This window comes from Solanum stenotomum, chromosome 7 (assembly GCF_019186545.1).
Source record: "Solanum stenotomum isolate F172 chromosome 7, ASM1918654v1, whole genome shotgun sequence".
NCBI lineage: Eukaryota > Viridiplantae > Streptophyta > Magnoliopsida > Solanales > Solanaceae > Solanum > Solanum stenotomum.
The window spans coordinates 49,968,615-49,983,265 of NC_064288.1; the positions used below are offsets into that span (position 1 = coordinate 49,968,615).

At 33.1% G+C, this 14,651-nt stretch overlaps 1 protein-coding gene and 1 long non-coding RNA gene across 3 annotated transcripts in view; both read right to left on the reverse strand.

The window, feature by feature from the left end:
- The window catches only part of LOC125870359 (MLP-like protein 28), a 214,051-nt gene that overhangs the window by 54,052 nt on the left and 145,348 nt on the right, over positions 1–14,651 (reverse strand). The window lies entirely within an intron of this gene.
- The window catches only part of LOC125870365 (uncharacterized), an 8,625-nt gene continuing 3,135 nt past the window's right edge, over positions 9,162–14,651 (reverse strand). Inside the window, exon 3 of the long non-coding RNA XR_007446889.1 lies at positions 9,162–9,281. This is a non-coding gene — a long non-coding RNA (uncharacterized LOC125870365). The remainder of the gene's footprint in view (positions 9,282–14,651) is intronic.

Here is a 14,651-nt window from a genome sequence, read left to right on the forward strand (position 1 = left end):
ATTTTTAAAAATATTTGTATATATATATAAAAAAAAAACAAAATTACGAGGATGAAAAGAGTGGGGAGGGAGGGGTGGGGTGGGGTGGGGCTTTGGTGTTGGGGGTGAGGGATGGGCGCATAGAGCAAGGGTGAGGGTAAGATTTGCAAGATAAAGGAAAAATGATTTCATAAACGGAAAGTAGAGTCGGGGCTAAAATTTAAAGTTACTTAATGTGTTTTGAATTTGTCAATGAACCCTACTATCTCGTCTTAACTACTGAAATCACACTCAAATATTCATACATATTTAATGAAATTCGTGACATGAGTACATGATCTAAGCAATAACTACTTGGTTTGTCTGAACTAATAGCTAATAGTACTCTCCTTCCGCCCTTTATTAGTGGAAAGTCATTTCCCTTTTTGATGAAAATTTTTTTTGTTAGGAAATTTTTAAATATATTTAGCTTACCAAGGGTATATGTCCAACAAATTTTGAATCCAACGGTTCCAATGACACCTTCAAGAAGTTCAAAACCCTGTATATGCAAAGGGGACATACTAGAGACATGATGTGGTTTATTTGTAAAAACATCATGAAACACATCCTTATTAGCTTTCATTTCTATCTTGGCACACAACACAGATTTTAGACCCATTTTACTAAAGACTTGGAAATAAAAAAGATGTAGTGACACTATAGAAATATTATAGAGGAGAAATGTTGATACCCTTTACAATGATTATTCAACCATATATATAGATAAGAAAGGGGGAAGGGAGAGGATTTTTTGTTTTTTGTTTATTTTTTAATCCTTTTTTAAAATCAAAGATGGTATGACATCCTAATCATGTCCCTTAGGACTTGTGTAATTTTTTTTTCATTATATATAACAATATTTGTCAAGAAAAGTGACATGAATTTCATTTTTCATGCACTTGTAGGAGCAGTAACATGCAATTATGTTTCAACCACGTCTAGCAGTGGTGTAATAATGTTTTAACCACTTCTAGCAGTGGAATGCCAGGATAGTATTCCAAAAAGAAATGTTTATGATGCAAAATGAAAATCTAGGTTCATGCATTTGCTAAAAGTAAAAATTTAATGTCCCCTAATTGTATCGTCTGTTTGAGTTGGCTTAAAAATTTAGTTTTTAAATTTTAAAAAGCAAAAAGTCAAACTTAATTATTTTTAAGTTAAAAAATAAAAAGTAGAGAGAGTTCTACTTTTTAAACTTCTTTTAAGTCATTTTAAACTTATTTTAAGTTACTTTTAACTTTGTCAAACACTTTCAAAAACTAAAAATAACTTAAAAGTAGACTTGACCAACTTTTAAGTCAATCCAAACAAACTCGTAATCTTTCACTACATTTTTTTTGTTTTTTTTTTAAATCATCTCCATAGCTATAGTTTGCATATTTACAGGTTGTAGCTACAGGTTAAGCTGTCTCGTTTGTATAATTCGAAAGTTTGTATAATTTGCTAGTGAGTTTGTATAACTCGCCGGTGAGTTTGTATAATTCGCGGGTACGTTTGTATAATTGAGCTATTTTTGTATAAACTCACAATAGCGAATTTATACAAACACAAACATCTAAACTTTAAGCAGTTATATATATTATATCATAGGAAAAATTAGCCAACTAGTCAACATCCCTAACATAATTATTAAAAACATCTACACTTTAAAATAATTATTAAAAATGTCAATATTTTAGTAAATAGAGTGTATCCTAGGTTAGTTTCGAATTTATCTCACATTAAGCCCACATTAAGCCATCACGCTCTCTCTCATATTTTTTTAAAAAAAAAATTCTCTCTTCCAATTGTTCTTCAATTATTAATTTCCCGTTTCTCTCTCATCAATGTGTCGATTTTTTTCCATAAATTGGAAAAATATCCCAAAAGATAGTCACAACAATCCCATTGATTCAGGTATGTATCTTTTTGCTATTTTTAGGTATTTTACTGATTTTGTATTTGTTTAAATCTTTCAAAATTGTGTTTGTTTAGTTGCTTAGTAAATTCTCCAATTTCGATTAGGGTTTTAGAAAAGGAAAACCTCAAAGATTCTTCTCTAATGGCGGACTCAAAGATGATTACAAGAGGTATCCCATTTAATCATCAATTTTCTAGCAATTTTCCATCTTTTGATCTATGTATTACTCAAGGACTAGTCAATAATATAGGTTCGACGGCTAAAATGACGGTAGAGAGAAAATCAAAGCATATACATGACCCTATCCATATGCAAAACCTTCCTCAAGTACATAAGATTTTAAAAAACCTGTTGAAGATCAAGTTGAGGAAGAACAATTTCCTATTAGTTTGTTTTGTATTTATATGAGTAGTTTTTTTCAGAATTTTGTGTCATTTCTCAATTTGTATTCAAATCAGTATGTATGTTATTAATATTTGTATTCATTCAAAATCTCATGTTACATAGTTTATGAATCTTGTATTTGTTCCTAATTTTTATTGTAATGACCCGTAAATTTAAAATAAGAATTTTGAACTATTTATTTGATAACAGTTATTTAGTTGATAGGTATTTATTAAATAAGTAATTGTTATTAATTGATGGTTATTGTCACTACCCCAACCATTGTGATTGACACCCACCCTAATGCTCCAGTGGGAGAACCACTACTACAACCCAAACCAAGCAACTAAACCAAAAACTAAAACATTTAAGTTACGAAAGCAAGTTAAATAGCTAAAGACTGAAGTTCCCATAAACTTCCAAAAGATCTAACAACTAAACAAATGTGGAAAATACGCCTAGAACCTGAAAGTCAATGTACCAAAACATCTAACAATGAACCAAAGTCTAAACAAGAAGGGTTACAACCCCAAACTAATGTACTAACAACTAGCTAGAAAGTCTACGTCCGAAATGGTGGACATAGACGAAAGAGAACTCATGGCAGCCCGGAAAAACTGGCTCACCCTTGAAGATGCCCTGTACTCAACAAAGAAAGAGCAAGTGCAGTATCAGTACACAACCACAGTGTACTGGTAGGATCACGCGGCTATCCCACTAAGTGCAACATAAATAGGTCATTACAACAATATAATCACATGCATATATCGAACATATACAATATTAACAACATATACGAACAAGTTTGTCACGACCCAAGTCTACACCCTGGACGTGGCCGACACTCAAGAACCATTGTTGGTCCCCAAGCCAACGCTCATCCTGGCTGACTACAAGCGGAGACTAACTTAAGCATGCAAAATCTTAAAACTGAATAAAATTCAATAAACTCAACTTCTCGAAACTTTAACTCAAATGAACAACTTAGAATAAAAATAATATATTCAACTCACCATAAAATAAACAACTTAAGTCTTTAAAACATTTAATAAAATAAATGAATAATACAGACTTCTCAACTATACTGACTATCTATGAAGCCTCTAACTGTTAAAGAGGAAGTCGGGACAAGACCCGCGACATCCTGACTAAACTGAAAAGTAAATGAAATCCTCCGAAAACAATGAGGCTCACCATAGCTAACTCGAACTTCCGGACGTATCAATGAAGCTCCTGTTGATGATCCTTAATACCTGTGTCTGCATCATGAGAAGATGTAGGCCAAATGGCTCAGTACGTAGAATGTACGAGCATGTAAGAGGAATTCTAAAGCATAAACATAAGCTTGAAAAGAATCTGAAAGAAACTAAAGAACTTACCTGGCTCAGCTCAACACAACATAACTGAACTCATTTCATTATAAAGCAGTTTAAAACAAGTGCAATATAAAGAAAAAAAGGAAAACTGTTTAAAACATGATGTCAACTCATAATCATAATATCATAAAAGACATACCATGCTCCCTCTCAAAGTCTACTTGTGCAATGCATGAATGAAGTCTCATACCCCCATAAATCTTAAGCAGAACCCCTTGAGAAACCATGCAACTACTGTTGTGGGAGTTTCTCTAACAGACAACGATCACATAAGAGCTTTTATGATGATACAACGATCTTCCTCGCGCTGCCAGCGCATCCTATACCCGGCCAAAGGTATAGGACCTGAATTACTAAGTGGATCCACTAGTCTATGCGAAAAGGATTCATCTAAAAAGTATGACCCTTTTCTACCCATGATGCCTACATGGTTTAAGGGGGTTGATAGTTGTATGAACTCTTCCCCTTCGGTGCTCAATACTACTCCCAAAAATATTATATTATATTAGCTCTTTGTGTTTAAAAACATCTTCTTCTGTAATTTGATATTAGTGCTCAAAAACTTAGCTCAAAGGCTATCTTGGAAATCAAAGTTTCCCCTCTTGCTTCAATTAGAAAGTGATTACTTTTTTCTGAAAACTAGCGAGAAGGCTCTTTGGAAATCTTAGTTTCCGTTCTTATTTAAATGTGAAAACATTTTAAATCTCCTGGGAATACTTAGTCCCCATATACTTTTTGAAGAAAATTAATTAAAAAATAAGTTCAGGGAGGAGGGGGGAGGGGGGTAATAGGACCTTAGTACATATTAGGTGTGTCTCAAGGATTTTGGGCATAGGTTGGGGGGTACTTATGCATTTTCCCTTTTTTTTTTTAAAATCGAAGATGGTATAGCATCCTAATCATGTCCCTTGAAACTTGTATAATTACATTTCTCAAGAAAAGTGACATAAATTTCATTTTTCATGTACTTGTATCAGTATAAATATTTATATTTCTAGATATATGAAATCAAAATTAGAAATATAATTTGTTCTAGATAAATTGTACCTTAGCAGATTTACATGTATCTAGTTAGGATACATAGACAAATCTCGCTCGGTTCTCTCCCTTTTCTTTTTCCACTCTCCTATTTCGCTTGCCTTTCTCCCTATTTCAATGTATTACATGTAACTAGGTGTATTTGACTTAAATCTGATATGAAATTATTACTTAGTAAGCTAAAATTTAATTATTTCAAACTATAGGGAGAATCTATATATCTATAATAAAGCTAGATATAGAATAGGTGAGGTGACACCTCTTTATGACCGTCATTCCATTTATCTCTTTTCTCCTTTTTTTTTTTGACATTTTCTTCCCTATTTTTCTCATTTATATTCTATATAAAAAGACCTCAAAAATCACTCATTTAATTCTCTTAATCTCTTAACTATGTTTAGTATTCATTTTTCTTTCAAAGACCAATGAAATGTCACCTTCTAATTCCCTATTTAATCCACCATAAAGAAGTTAATAATGGAGAACTTGTTGTGTATGATAATGGAGAACCTAAAAGACATTTGAAGAGATATATATAATGTATAAAATTGTATAAGTTAATTTACTTCAAATCCTTCCCAATCATTTAGCCAAAACAATTTTATATTTATCTTCTTCCTTTTTCATTTTTTGACCATTTTTCTTCATTTAATTATTTATTTTATTTTAAATATCTCACAAAGTCTTTATATTCAATTACTCAACTTTTCATCTCTCACTATAATATATCTTCTTTATTAGATATAATGTGCATACATTATTTATAACTCTCATAATTTTCAACTTTTCATATTCATAACCCTTAATATTAAATATGAAAGTTCAGATACCTTATGGTATTCCTCCATTATTTTCTATATAAATTCATATTTTTTTGTTTCTTGAGATTCTATCCAAAGTTACCCTTCATTTTCACTATAGTATTGTTTTCATGTTTTTGTTTGACTTGAAAAAGAAGAAGAAAACTCTTCAATAGTGATAAGCTTGTGAAGTCGATATCAACAAGAGCTTAGATAATTATGTATTGATTTCATTTTTCCTTTTAATTTTTAATGATTAAATTCATAATGATATGTGTATGAAACACTCAAAGGTGACTTATGATATGGAAGGAATAAGTAAGCAATGAAAATTTACAACTTTCTATGGTCTTCCGCGCTTTCTCTATATGTACTTGTGTAAGTTTATATCAATGTCTTATTCAGTTTATCAAACACTTATTATTGAGTAAGACACTTTTTCTCACGTAAAATTTACTTGACGAATATCAAATTTCGCTTGAGATAACAGATTTTTAGTGTATTATTTTTGTTGTTATTTTCATTTTTTATTGTGAAAAGATTTGAAGTAAATATTTGCAAAAGCACATTTGATGAATGACAATAGATTGTTGAAGATTTCAAACTTCGGTCAATTCGCGCAAGTCAAACGGAGTTTAAATAAGGTATTTGACATTTAAACTACAATTCATTTGAGATGGTTGATCATTTGAAGCTACAGATTTTTGCTCCTATTTAATTTCTTATATATCGAATCCTACAAAAATCTTATGATATACTTTTTACATAACTAGACAAATCCACTTAGAAACTATTTGAAATGACTTATTTTAAGTGTTTTAAAGACAAAATAGCTTTTAGGTTCTTTTATAGTGTTTAGGTAAAATAAAAAAATATATTACCCAAAAGTCAAAACAAGTCATAATTTAGAATTCTTAATTTGGAAAAGGGTTAAAATTATCCTTTCTTTATGTTTGGGATCAAAACTATCCTTGTCGTCTATGTTTTGGACCACAAATATCCTTAAAACGTTATCTTTGTCATATGTGCTGACATGGCAGTCCACCTAGGCAGTCCAACATGGCAAAATCCCTTCCTCTCAATTATGTTGTTCTTCCTTGTTCATCTCTATAACAATTTAAAAATATATATATATCAAAAATAGTTCTTTCATTGTTCTTGTTTTAGTTATTGTTCAGACTTTAATTTGAAATTTCAATTTCGAAGTGCGCTCAAGTTCGTTTGAGTTAGTAGTTTTGTGTTGAATGATCGAGTTCATTGTTTGGGTTTTGATTTCATCGAATTTGAAGCTGAAAATTTAATTCTCAAGGTTAAAAGATGTTGAAAAACTCTTGATGTCATTCTTTTTGTGTTGAAACTTGAAAATAGCTATTCATTTGAAAGCTTGTTGGTGAGAAATTTCTAGCTTTTGTTGAGTTTTTTGAAGTGCAAAAATTTGAAGAGATTTAATTGAATGTTACTAAAAATTGCTTGGTTATTGCAATTGAAGCTGGAAATTGACATTTAACAACTGATTTCTTAGTTTAATGATTTGAGTTGACATCCAAAAAAATATAAAAAAATATATATGAAAGAATTATTAAAAGCTTAAAAATCTAAAAATCAATTTTGTGAATCTGTGACCCCAAAACCCAAACAATGAGCTCGATCCTTCAACACGCAGTCAACCTCAAACAAACTTCAACACACTTTGAAATTGGAGTTCCAAAGTCCGAACACCAACTCAAACAAGGGCAATGGAGGAATTATATTTGATTTTCTTTTTGTAATAGGGATGAACAAGGAAGAACAACATTATTGAGAGGAAGATATTTTTGCCATTTTGGACTGCCTGGGTGGACTGTCATGTCAGCTCGAATGGCAAAGATAACGTTTTAAGGGTATTTATGGTCCAAAACATAGACGGCAAGGGTAGTTTTGATCCTAAACATAATTAAAGGGTATTATAGAAAATTAATAGAACAGTGAAAGCAAAATGTGGGAAAATTTCTGAGTGAGTTTCATTGAAATGAAATCAACTATTTAATCTAATACAAAAGGGTAGAACTGTAAAATAATCTAAAGAGCTAACAAACTTTGTACACCTATACAAATTCTAGAAGAAGTATCTAAGAAAAGAATATTATGCTATGTACAAAAATAAATAAAAGCTGATGAAATGGAATGAGCTATGAGTGTGTGGGGTTTCTTGGTTGAGAATATTGATCTGACTGTTGGGTCTTGAACATTGGGTCGAGTTTGACTTTAGGAACAGCTCCTGCGACCTGGTCCTCTTTATGCTTCAGATGAGATTTGAATTTAGGGACTGTGACCCGGTCCTGGTTCTCATTATCATTCTCAACATGTATATATGAGTTATTTCGAATAGTTTAAAGATAATTTTGACCATTTTCCGTTCTTAATTTAATTGTTTGGCTTCCCTACTAAAAAATTGTCAAAAAACGACGGCCAAAAGCGACGGACTGCGTCACTTTTTTGGTCAAAAATCGACGGAAAAATGACGTAGTCACCTTCGTCGCTTTTTCACCCGATGCTTTTTAAAAAGCGACGGACTGCATCGCATTTCAAAGGCAACGCTTTTCAAAAAGTGACGGACTATGTCGCTAAGAGCAACGGACTGCGTCTCTTTTTTACTTTATTTTTTATTTTTATTTTTTAACAAAAGCGACGGACTCCGTCGTTTTATTTTTATTTTCATTTTTTTTAATTTCTAAACGGCGACGTAGTCCGTCGCTTTTGGGGAAATTTTATTTTTGAAAATCCCATAAAAGCGACGGACTAAACCACGCTGTCCGTCGCTTTTCTAAGTTTTAAAAAAAATTAAAACCCAGAAAAGCGATGGACTAAACCACACTGTCCGTCGCTTTTTCTGCAATATATTTGACAGTAGCAGCTTGCAGCTTCTGCTGCCCACCTGCAAATGCAATTCAATTCAATTCTACACTATTCAGCCCAATTAAACACACACAATTATAAACAATCTAAACAAAACATAAAACAACAAACTTAAAATAACATTCAAAAGTATCTAAATCATAAATTAAAGACTTATAAGTCTTTTAAAATTCGTTTCAAAATTTCAAAAAGTTCATAAATGTCCAGAGATCTAAACTAGGGAGTGAGATCTACATAATCATCCTCATCACTCTCGTCGTCGGTGTCATCGGGAGCCGAAATAGTAGGTCGACGAGCGAGGTTCATCACTTATTCTTTGATTTGCTGAACGGTCTCACTCATGCTTTGTTGTTCAGCTACCCTTTTCCGCTCCAACTCTGTTAGTGCCGCTGTAAGTTTAGCTATTTGATCCGACATAGCAGCAATCTGAACACCGTCAAGTGCCTCAGCTTGACGTGACGATCCAATACCTTCTAAGCCTGACTGAAGGCATCTAACATCGTTGCGAGAGCCTAGACCATAACATCTACCCTTGTGTGTCCCCCCTACCACTTTTTCTTTCCAAATCTGAGTGGACAGTTCAGGTGTCAATTGAACCGAAATATCTAGATTCTCAGCGACATACTTATGAAAGTCATTCTGCATATTAAATATAAAAATTGACCTCAATATATATATATATATATATATATATATATCATAAATATATTCACTATTGATATATATTATTCATATTAAATAACTTACAAAAGTTTGTTCGGCCCTTTCCTCCACCCACACATCCGGATCCAACTCATTTTCTTTCTTCCTGACATGAGTCTTTTTGAAAACCTCTGGTTCAATGGGAGTGCGTCCCAATTCTTTTTCCTATAAATAAAAACTGAAACTTATAACGATATATATGTATCAACTAATTATTTATTTAAAAATTTGAATTAGAACTTACCATCTCTCATGCAATTGTTCCAACCGTCTTTGCACCTCCGGTGTGCAATGAGCCACCTTTAAGACTGCCTCTAGCCATTTTGGCTTGATCTGATATTGCCTTAAACTTGTATGTGTTCCAATACTGACCTAATTCATCAAAAACATGAGGCAACATCCAACCGGGACGTTCAGCACTATCCCAAAAGCTCTTTAGTCAGCTAGACAGTCTGGCGGATGCCTTCCTCTCAAATGTGATCCCAATGACCAAATTCTACCTCGACTCCCAAGTACACATAGTCTGAAAAAATATTGAATAACGTTAATTAAATCGATAGTAAAAAAATGTAAAGTATACTAAACTTAACTAAAAAATATATACCTTAAAGTTATTAAACATTGTCTGGCGTATACTGTTTGGAATATCGCTCCAAGATTGATAAGCTTGTGTATAGAGTCTTCTAACACACTCTTTTAAAGCCCGGGCAGCATCCTTTGTAGGATATCACCTGCAAAACACATAATAAATATGTTAGTTCATGAATAATATATTAAAGTATAAGAAATAAATAAAATAAACTAACAAATAGATAACAAAACAAACTTACAATGATCCATCCGGCTTAATCATGACTCTACCAAGTTTGTCCTTCTGGCCAGGAGCTAGAGCAGACATCGTATCATGTGGTGTAGCACTAGGTGCAGCTATAGATGAGGGTGATATATAAGGATGCACAAAACGCTGAGTCAATGGAGGCGTACCGGTCATAGCATCTGACAGCTCGCTACTAGAATCTCCAAGCCTCATGGCAGATAACTGAGGAGATGTACCTGCCGATAAGGGTCGTGCTCGATGAATAGCCTGTAAAGGTAGGTCCTCATAGCATCGTGAAGGCAATGCCTGTGAAGTAGATAAAGCATCGACTGGTCGATAATAATTAGGATAATATTGTCGAGGATCCTCCGTACCAAACAGAACAACAAATAAATGAGTATCATGGCTGATGCGCTCTGGCGCAGAAGAAATAGATCCTGCAATATGCTCAGGATATATCGTTCTCCTAGACTTCTTCTTCTTAGCCTGTTTAGTCTGGCTAACTCCAAGATGCTCGCGATGTCTATCACTGTCACCGCCTGATGACATCTATATGCAAATTTACATGTATAATATATATAAAAATTATAAATTAAATAAAATTAGTAAAATACACTTACATATGTACTAGCTAGCTTTCATTCTACACTATTCCTCCTCGTTTGTTTCAATTCCATTATTCTCTCATTCTTCCTCCTCAGTTGTTTCATTTTCATTATTGTCCCATTCTTCGTCATCAAATGATTTATTTTCTTCATTCTCGAATATTTCTTCCTCAACATTCAATATCTCATCATCAGATACTTCTTCTAATATGTGTTGAGGATGTTGTAGTGTGGTTTCCAATTCAACATCAACTTGTTGTTGAACAATTGCGACATCATTTTGATACGACACATCTAAGACATTGTCAATTTCAATTCTTCCCACATGCTTACTTTTTATAACAACCCACCAATCAGCTTTGTCTCTACGCAATGGATATGAAGCGTAATACACTTGTTTAGCATGTTGTGCAATAATAAAAGGATCATAACTTCTGTATTTTCTGGTGTGCTTAACTTCAATTATATTATGTTAATGGTCCACCTTTGTGCCTCTATGTGATGGGTCAAACCACTCACACCGAAATAATAAAATCTTCTTATTAAGCCAACCTGAATACTTCACTTCAATAATCTCTTGAATGACACCATAATATTCAATAGTTTGACCAGTACCATCAACATCACCTTGTATATAGACACCGCTATTATTTGTTTTCTTGTTCCTAGATACTTCTTCAGTTTGAAACTTAAAACCATTGACACAATACTTATTCATTGCCAGTACTTGAGATTCAAGTCCAAGGGCTACTTCTTTCACTAATTGCAAATGTTGGACACTTGAGTATTCATCGTACGTGATTGTTATTTCAAGTAATATAATTTAGTATAACATGAATATATTATTAAGTACTTAGTGATTGCACACTTACATAGTTCCTCAGCCATTTGGAAAATTCTGTATAGATGGCTTCATTACCCCATGTGTTTACGAATAAGCTGATTATTTTACATTAAAGTATTTTGTTAGTTAATGATCAATTATTAGTATGTAATTTAATAACATATTTTTAACACTTACTTGACATATGATTGAATCTCTGGACAATTAAGCAAAATATGTGTCACAGCTGATTGCATTTCCATAACAGTGAAGCCTCGCTTTCTACGCTTTTTAGATCCTCGACCATTTTGATTAAAAATTGATATCGGTGGAAATAAAGGATCAATATCGCCTTCATCATTGCGATTGGGCCTCTTTCTCCTACATGACACATCATGACCAAAGTAATAAGAATAAAAATCACATGTTTCTCTCCCAATATGACCTTGAACAAATGATCCTTCGATCCTTCCCCTTTGCTTAATTGTTTGCTTTGAACTACCAATTTTTCTGCATGTATATATGTATATATATGTTAATATATAAAAGACTTGGCGAATATATATAACTTAGTGAATATTTCAAATGGATACCTCTCAAATGGATACATCCATCTTGTTTGAACCGGACCTCCAAGGCGGGCCTCTTGTACAAGGTGAATTGGAAGATGCTCCATCACATCAAAAAAACCACATGGAAATATCTTCTCCAACTTAGTAGTAGTGACAAGAATATTTTCCTCCATCCTATCTAAACTACTCTCCAACAACTTTCCAGAACACAAATCTTTTAAAAAAAGACTTATCTCTGTGATTGGTTTCCATATCCTTTCGGGTAGATGGCTAAAAGCGATAGGAATTAAAGTTTCCATGAACACATGACAATCATGACTTTTCATACCTATCAATTTTTCTTCATTCATATCTGCCCGCTTTCCTAAATTCGAAGCATTGCCCTCTGGCATCCTCAAATTTTTAACCCACTCAATATTTTCACGTTTCTCATCCAATGTGAATGAAAAGTTGGCTTTGGGCTTAACTATTTTACCATTCTGTAATTCCTGCAGCCATAACTCTTTTCTCCTACAATATTCCTTTATGTCCATTCTAGCTTTTGGATTGTCTTTTGTCTTACCCTTAACATCCATCACTGTGTTAAACAAATTGTCAAAGTAATTTTTTTCAATGTGCATCACATCTAGATTATGTCGTAGCGGATTGTCCTTCCAATACGGCAACTCCCAAAATATGCTTTGTTTGATCCAATTATGTTCAACACCATATCGAAGAAGTCTAGAAGGTGAAGCTTCTGTAACTTTAGGTAATTGAGAAATTCTCTCCCAAATTTGATGCCATGTGAGTAATGGAGGTGGGGGTTCACTTTCAACCTTATTTTTCCTAAATGCATTTTTCATCTTTCTAAACTCATGGTCCATTGGCAAGAACTGGCAATGACAATCAAACCATGTATTTTTTCTGCCATGCTTTAAAGTGAATGCCTTACTATTTTCCCTGCAATACGGACATGCTAGCTTTCCAGCTATCATCCAACCAGACAACATTCCGTATGCAGGAAAATCATTAATAGTCCACATTAAAGAAGCACGCATGATAAAATTCTGCTTAGTTGATATATCATAAGTCAAAACGCCTTCAAACCACAATTGTTTGAGCTCATCTATCAATGGTTGTAGATAGACATCAATCAAACTTTTTGGATTTCGGGGACCTAGAATAACACAACTTAGAAAGATGTAGGAATTGGTCATGCACATTTCAGGAGGAAGATTATACAAAGTAAGAAATATCGGCCAACATGGATAAGGAGAAGCATTATTAGAGAATGGTGTGAAGCCATCTGAACACAACCCCAATCTAACATTTCTTGGTTTACTAGCAAAATCAAGATATACATTATCAAAATGCTTCCATGTTTCACCATCAAATGGATGAGACAAGACACCCGGCGGCCTTCTATATTCACGATGCCATCTCATATGTGGGGCAGACCTCATCGATGCATACAACCTCTTTAACCTAGGAATGAGAGGTAGATAATGCATCGCCTGAACTGGGACCATCTTTCCAACCAGAGTCCTCTTATACCGAGTATGTCCACAAAACTTACAATTTTCTAATTCACTTTCAGTCTTGTAAAACAACATGCATCCATTAACACAACAATGAATTCTATCATACGTCAATCCTAACTTCGACACCAAACGCGTTGCCTGATAGAAGTTCTTTGGTATGTTAAACTCCGAATTAACTAGTTCACCCAAAAGATCAACCATTGAGTCCATAGCAGCATAAGGAACATTCCAATCTGATTTAATATTCATTAATCTAACCGCAACTGACAAGGCAGAATGCGGACTCCCTTCACATAGTGGACGACCAGACTCTTCTAATTGATCATAAAAGCGTCTTGCTTCTTCATTAGGAGCTTCATCAAAATATTGTTCCGGTTCCATCCCACCTTGAACCCCGAAAGCATCATTGATCATTTCATGAACCCTATCATGTTCAATCCTAATTTGGCCATGTGGTGTAACCATATTATATACATCAACAAACATCGAATTATAAAAGATACCATCCAATCCATCACTTTCTCCATGATCAATCCATACAAAATATCTAGGCTTAAATCCATTACGGTACAAATGAACCATAACTCTATCTGGTTTAAAAACTTTTAAGCACTTACATGCACTACAAGGACACCTAACCAATCCATTAATCTTGAAAATGTCAAGTGTCATTGTATGTTCAATAAAATTTCTAGCACAGTCAATAAACTCAGGTTTCAAACCAGCACCAGTTTCATAATGCATATTATACATCTACAAACGATGATACATCTACAAAAATATAGATATTCAATTATATTATAAATAAAATTTAATAATAATTTTACTAGTAGTAGTCCTAAAACTAGTTTAGTATTGACAAAACCACATTATTTAATTTAACTTATTTAAACAACTTAACAACTTTTTAACTTGAACTAGTTTAGTTTTGACTTAATTCCAACAATTAAATCCATCAACAAAACCACATTATTTAATCTAACTTATTTAAACAACTTAACAACTTTTTAACTTGAACTAGTTTAGTTTTGACTTAATTCTAACAACTAAATCCATCAACAAAACCACATTATTTAATTTAACTTATTTAAACAACTTAACAACTTTAACTAGTTTAGTTTTGACTTAATACAACACTAAATCCACCAACTAAACCACATTAATTAATTTAACTTATTTAAACAACTTAACAACTTTA